The sequence below is a fragment of the Loxodonta africana genome, chromosome 2 (assembly GCF_030014295.1).
Source record: "Loxodonta africana isolate mLoxAfr1 chromosome 2, mLoxAfr1.hap2, whole genome shotgun sequence".
Lineage (NCBI taxonomy): Eukaryota > Metazoa > Chordata > Mammalia > Proboscidea > Elephantidae > Loxodonta > Loxodonta africana.
Window position 1 is genome coordinate 31,066,288 of NC_087343.1, and position 6,173 is coordinate 31,072,460.

Below are 6,173 nucleotides of genomic sequence, written 5' to 3' on the forward strand. Positions count from 1 at the left end.
ATGGTTGTTTTCTGTATTATCTTTCAATTTTTGTGTAAATCTGCAATTATTTCAGAATAATGCTTATAAAAACATTAGGTAGTTTTTCTATCATTAAGTGTTCAGGAAGTACCTAATACGTAGTTTATTTACAAACCATTGACAATCACAAAAAGGTAAGACATTTTGAAACTACTTTTCTGTGTGTGTGAAATACATAGCTCAGTTTTACATAAAAAAAAACTTTAAAATATGTATGTCATAGAGAAACAGTAGTTTTGAAATTGAAATACTCTAAGTATTCTATTGGAAACCCTGGTGGTGTAGTGATTAAGTGCTTTGGCTGCTAACCACAAGGTCAACAGTTCAAATCTACCAGGTGCTCCTTGGAAACCCAATGGGGCAGTTCTACTCTGTCCTATAGGATCGCTATGAGCCGGAACCAACTCCATGGCAATGGGTTTATTTGTTGTTTTTAAGTATTCTATTACTTAAGGAGTTATTTTTATAAAAGTAAACAACCTCAATAATAAAAAGATAAACGAATGGGCTGTCTATGGTGTTTTAAATTTTTTAATTTCCTCTCAAATCTCCATTAGTAAATAATGTGATTTTTTATATTTAAATAGATGATTAATATTTAATAAGATTCAATTAAACATTCTTACTTGGCATATTTTTCATACACTCCAATAAATATTATTTCAGTATACAAAAGATAAATTTAGTTTGTGTTTTTACACATAGAAGGAACCCTGACGATGCAGTGGTTAAATGCTCAACTGCAAACAGGAAGGTCGGTGGTTAGAACCCGCCAGCCGCTCCATGGTATAAAGATGTGCCAGTCTACTTCCATGATGATTACAACCTTGAAAAGTCTGTGGGGCAATTCCACTCTACGAGTCAGGGTGGATGTGACAACAATAAGTTTTGGTTTTATATTTGTTTTTCCAATGGGAGCAATTAACTGCATAGTACGAAACTTTTCCAACATTCCCTGAGATAGAAGATTCAATATATTTCTCAGAAATTTCAATTTGATGTATCAGAATATCAAAACTACATCCAAGTGCTGGCTCTTATAATTACAGCACAATAGGTTAAAAAACTTAAAATTCAATTTCATGACTGTATCTTAGGGACAGACTCAACATAAGAACATCTTTATATATCATAGAACTTATAATATCACGCCTCAAAATAAAGAAAACAAAAATCCTGACAACTGGACCAATAAGCAACATCATGATAAACAGAAAAATGTATGAAGTTATCAAGAATTTCATTTTACTTGGATCCACAATAAACAACCATGGAAGCAACAGTCAAGAAATCAAACAACATATCGCATTGGGCAAATCTGCTGCAACAGACCTCTTTGAAGTGTTAAAAATAAAGATGTCATTTTGAGAAATAAAATGAGCCTGACCCAAGCCATTGTGTTTTCAATCTTCTCATATGCATGAAAAGCTGGGCAATGAATAAGGAAGACCAAAGAATAATTGATACCATTGAATGATGGTGTTGATGAAGAATGTTGAATATACCATGTACTGCCAAAGAAAAGAAAACCCGAGTAGCATAGTGGTTAAGAGCTAAGGCTGCTAACCAAAAGGTCGGCAGTTTGAATCCACCAGGCACTCCTTGGAAACTCTATGGGGCAGTTCTACTCTGTCCTATAGTGCCCCTATGAGTCGGAATCGACTCGACGGCAATGGACTTTTTTGGGGGGCCGCAAGAACAAACTAATCTGTCTTAGAAGAAGTGTAGCCAGAATGCCCATTAGAGGCAAGGATGGCAAGACTTCTTGTCACATACTTTGGACGTGTTATAAGGAGGGACCCGTCCCCAGAGAAGCACATCATGCTCGGTAAAGTAGAGGGTCACCGAAAAAGTGGAAGGTCCTCAACAAGATGGACTGACACAATGTCTGGAACAATGGGCTCAAGCATAACAATTGTGAGAATGGCACAGGACTGGGCAATGTTTCCTTCTGTTGTACATAAGGTCGCTATAAGCTGCAGCCAACTTGATGGCACCTAAAACAACAACATCATTACTATCATTTCCCTGGAGTTCCTCCAGAGATATTCGATATTTCAACTCATTTTTTTAACCTGTTTTTTCTTCCATGCAACTTCAAAGATTTTATTTAATTGGCCCTTAGTTCACAGTGATAGGTTTCTACCTTGTCCTTGTTCTGGCTGATCTTTGTCATTTAGTCAAGTAGTCTGTGGCTTATATATTACTAATGATTATTTCTGAGCTATAATTCAAATTAATTTAACTATTGATGAAAGTTAATAATTTTATAGATTAATGTAAAATGTATCTTTTACAATGATCTCTATAAAAATATTTTAAACCACCATAATAATATCTACATTAACACATGATGATTTTACATAAAATATCATCGCATTGCATCTTTCAAAAACTCAAGTGAAGAGGGTGATTAAAAAAAAACATTTATAGATGAATTTTAATGGGCAAACATTTTACTATACCCTTTATGTACATCATCTCATATAATCATCGTAAAAATCCTTGGAAGTAAAGATTTCAGCTGTATTTTATGCAGTAGAGAAATAGCATAGTGAGTTTGTTTGCCTAGAGATTGGAAAATCCTATTTCATTGTAGATATGTATCTTAATGATGTCTTAATGAGACTATGCATAATGCCATAAAACCTTTAATATTTTGCATTCAGGAAATTTTTAATAAAAAAATAAAGTTAATGAATGCAGATGGATATGTTTGTATTTATATGCAAATCACTATTCAATCTAAAAATTTTCTTTCAAAGAACGTTTTAGTTTCATAGACTGCCTTTTCTAATTACCACAAACTGGTTGACTTAAAAGAACACAATTTTTTTCTGTCACAGTTGTGGAGGCCAGAAATCCAAAATTAAGGCGTCCACAGAGTTGGTTCATTCTGGAATACATTTGATGCATCTCTCCTAGTTTTCGATGACTAGAAAACCTCATGGCGTACTGGTTAAGTGTAACAACTACTAACCAAAATGTTGGCAATTTGAATCCACCATGCACTCTTGGAAACTCTATGGGGCAGTTCTATTTTGCCCTATAGGGTTAATTTGAGCTGGAATCAACTCAGCAGCAACAACTTTGTTTTTGTTTTTTTGTCAACAACCCTTAGCGTTGCTTGATTTGTAGAAGAAGAATTCAAATCTCTGCCTCCATCTTCACTGGGTGTTCTCATTTGTGCTTCCAAGTGTCTTATACTTTTCTGTCTCTTGTAAGTTAGACAATCATTGGATTTAGAGCCCACCCTAAATACAGGATTATCTGGTTCATAGTTCCTTAACTTAATTATATCTGCCAGAATTCTAATTCCAAATAAGGTCACACTCACAGGTACTAGGGGTTAACACTTATACATGTCTTTTCAGGGAACACTATCAACCCAGTACGAATGAGAAGTAAATTATGAAGGAAAAAGTATTTCAAAGAATGATTCTTTATCACAATATTAATATTCAAGATTTATAAATCCTCTAACAATTAAAGACAATGTTTGAATTGGAATTGTGACAGTGAGAACAAGGAGAAGTAGGTCCTCAGAGAGATTACATATTATAGGGAAAAGAAAGGATATTGAGAATGCGTACAACTGTTTATTTTGTTTTGTTTTAGTCACTTGCTAGAAGATGTTGCCATACCCTGAGAGAAAAAAAATGAGGTAGGACTGTTGTCAATTCTGACTCATCGTGATCACATGTATGCAGAATAGAACTGCTCCATAGGGTTTTGGAGACAGATAACCAGTCCTGTCTTCCCAGGTGAGTGGGTTCCATCTACCTTTTGGTAGTAATCCAGTGCTTAAGCTTTTGTACCACCCAGGGACTCAGAAGGTAGGACTACATTTTGGAAAAAAAAAAAAATAGAAATTCTATTTCGAACATGATTAATTGAGATATTTATGAAAGACACAATTCAAAATATTAAAAGCTTTTGGGGTTTTGAATAATCTGGAAAACAAAGAATAATTGTGTGATGAAAAGTAAATTCAAGATAGCAAAAGCCATTTCATGCTTTGAACACTAATGAATGAAGGCCAGATGCGTTGTGGGATGACATCAAAGATATCATAAAAAAAGAAAACAAAAAGTCATTACAAAGACAGGAAAAAAAGAAAGACCAAAATGAATGTTAGAAGAGATTCTGAAGCTTGCTTTTGAACCTACAGTAGCTAAAGTGCATGGAAGAAAAGATGAAACAACAGAGGCGAGCAGAAGATTTCAAGCGGTGGCACGAGAAGTAAAATATTATAATGAAATGTACGAAGACATGGAGTAATAAAACAAAAAAAAGGAAAACCTGACAGATGTTTATCAAGTTGAAAGAGCTGAAGAAAAAATTCAAGCACATAATTGCAATATTGAAAGATTTTATGGAAAAAGTTTTCAGTGACACAGGAAGCATCAAAAGAAATGGAAGAGATACACAAAGTCATTGTACCAAAATAATTGGCTGACATTCAGCCACTTCAGGAGGTAGCATATGATCAAGAGCAGATGGTATTGAAGGAAGAAGTCCAAGCTGCACTGAAGGGATTAGTGAAAAACAACCCTCCAGGAATTGATAGAATATCAATTGAGATGTTTCAACAAACTGGGAGTGCTCACTGTTCTATGCCAAGAAATTTGGAAGACAGCTACCTGTCAAACCGACTAGAAAAGATCCATGTTTGTGTCCATTCCAAAAAAAAAAAAAAAGGTGATCCAACATGCAAGTAAAATTTTGCTGAAGATAATTCAAAAACGTTTGCAGCAGTGTATCAACAGGGAAATGCCAGAAATTCAAGTCAAATTCAGGAAAGGACATGGAACAAGGGATATTGCTGAAGTCAGGTAGATCTTGGTTGGAAGCAGTGAATTCCAGAAAGAAGATGCTTACCTGTATTTTACTGACACCCAAAATCATTCAACTGTGTGAGTCACAACAAATATGGATAGCATTGTGAAAAATGGGAATTTGAAAACACTTGTTTGTGCTCATGTGGAACCTGTACGTAGACTAAGAGGTAATTATTTAAACAAAGCAAGGGGATACTGTGAAGTTTAAAATCAGGAAATGAGATAATCCTATATTTAAAAAAATATATATAAGGTGGGTTTAAATCCAGTGATTGCTTTATTTATAAGAGACAGAAAAGTACAAGACACACAGAGACACAGATGAAAACAACCAGTGAAGATGGAGGTAGAGATTGGAGTTCTGCTTCTACAAATCAAGCAACACTAAGGGTTGTTGACCAAAGGCCTTTTCCTGAGAAGCTGGACTACATGAAGAACTGGGCATCAGAATTGAAGGAAGACTCATTAACAACCTTTGATAAGTAGATGAAGCAATCTTGCTCGCTGAAAGTGAAGAGGACTTGAAGCACTTACTGATGAAGACCAGAGACCACAGCCTTCAGTATGGATTACACCTAAAAGTAAACAAAAATCCTCACAACTGGACCAATGAGCAATATCATGATAAGCGGAGATAAGATTGAGATTTTCAAGGATTTCATTTTACTTCGATCTACAATCAACGCTCATAGAAGCAGCAGTCAAGAAATCAAATGACATATTGCATTGGGCACCTATGCTGCAAAAGACTTCTTCAAAGTCCTAAAAAGCTAATAGGTCAGTTTGAGGGCTACGGTGTTCCTGACCCAAGCCATGGTATTTTCAATTGCCTCATATGCACTCAAAAGTTGGACAATGAATAATGATGACCAAAGAAGAATTGATGTCTTTGAATTATGGTGTTGGAGAAGAATATTGATTATAATATAGACTGCAAGAAGAACAAACAAATCTGTCTTGGAGCAAGTATAACCGGAGTGATCCTTAAAAGCTAGGATGCTGAAAGTTTGTCTCACGTACTTTGAACGTATCATCAGGAGGGACCAGTCTCTAGAGAAGGACATCATGCTTGATAAAGTACAGAGTCAGAGAAAAAGAGTAAGATGTTCAATGAGATGTCTACAAGGTAGCTACAACAATGGGCTCAAATATATCAATGATTGTAAGGATGGTGCAGGTTCCTTCTGTTGTACCCAGGGTCGATATGAACTGACTTGAGGGCACCTAACAACAACAGAAGCCATTGGATAGGAGGAGATCCTCAAGGCGAGGACACAGAAAGAAGTTACACTAGGACTGAGCTGCGAGGAA